Genomic DNA, 1,598 nt, shown 5'->3' with positions numbered 1-1,598 from the left:
ACTTGCCTGCTAACCAGACGGCTGGCGGTTCAAACCCACCAGCCACTCCTCGGAAGGAAGGTTGGGCAATCCTACTTCCGTGGTGATACTGCCTCGGAAACCCAAGGAGGGGTCGCTATGAGTCGGGTTTGACTCGACAGCACATAACAACAACAACAACAATGTTGAAAGAGCATCAGAAGCAGTTTGCCTTCAGCTGGCAAGGCCACTTTCACCATGTTACTTCAGGGGTATATCAGCTCTCCAACATTTAGCCGTAATTTAGTCTGCAGGGAACTTAATCACCTTTCCCTTACACAAGACTTCACACTGGTCCATTACATTGATGACATTATGCTGACTGGACCTGGTAAGAAATAAGTATCAATGACTCTAGACTTACTGGTGAGACATTTGCATACTAGTTGTTGGGAAATTAACTTGACAAAAATCCAGGCACCTTCCACATCATGAAATTTCTAGGGGTGCTGTGGTATGGGGCATGTCAAGATGCTCCTATTAAACTGAAGGATAAGTTACTACATGCAGCCCCTCCCACAACTAAAAAGGAGGCACAACATCTGGTGGACCTCTTTGGATTTTGGTGGCAACATATTCCTCATTTGAGTGTGTTGCTTTGGCCTATTTATCAAGTGACTCAAAGAGCTGCTAGTTTTGTGGAGCCCAGAACAATAGAAAGCCCTACAACAGCAAAAAGCTTTTGCTTTCTTTGTGTATGATGTCCTTGATGTCAACCCACAACACATCTGGTCTTAGGTTCAATGCGTCAAATCTATTTTTGAGTCTCTAAATTCAGGTAGGATATTGTCAAGGTCTTAATTTGGCTCTTATGGCCGTGTTTTCATCTTCTTCAGCTTCAACTTGAACTTCTATATGAACAATGTTCTGTTCAGCAGTTTGCCCCTGGCCTTTTACAGACTGATGATATCGAGCTTCTCCATCATTTCCTTCCACAGATGTTTTTGATTATAGCCTATGTATTCCATCCGGTTAGCTCCATGTGTATATTCACCATTTATGTTCTTGAAAAAAAGATATATCCAATGAATAGGTTATTGGTCTTGCAAAATTCTATCATTGATCTCTGGTGTCACTTTTATCACCAAGGCCGTGTTGAGAAATCCTTTGTTTCCATCTTCTGCATTCCAATCACCAGTAATTATCAATGCATTTTGATTTCATGTTTGGTCAATTTAAGACTGCAGAAGTTGGCAAAAATCTTCAGTTTCTTCATCTCTGGCATTAGTGGTTGGTGTGTAAATCTGAATAATCATATTAACTGGTCTTCTTTGTAGGCATATGGATATTATTCTCTCACAGAGTGTGTTGTACTTCAGGATAGATCTTGAAATGTTCTTTTTGACAATGAATATGACACTATTCCTCTTCAATTTGTCATTCTCAGTGTGATAGTTGGAGGTGTGTGTCAACTTGGCTGGACCCCAGTTCTGTTTGGTTGTTCCCATGATGGGATCAGATGACTGAGTTCTGAGTGGCCAGTCTGCCCAAGGGGAGTTTCCCTAGGGGTGTGGCCTGCTTGCAATGATATCCAAGGACAATCTGGAAGAACAGCATTCCTTAAGTAATTGGAACCCTGG

Source organism: Orycteropus afer, unplaced genomic scaffold (assembly GCF_000298275.1).
Source record: "Orycteropus afer afer isolate SDZICR_OR568_19922 unplaced genomic scaffold, OryAfe1.0 scaffold00477, whole genome shotgun sequence".
NCBI classification, from domain to species: Eukaryota; Metazoa; Chordata; class Mammalia; order Tubulidentata; family Orycteropodidae; genus Orycteropus; species Orycteropus afer.
This window is presented reverse-complemented; position numbering follows the sequence as displayed.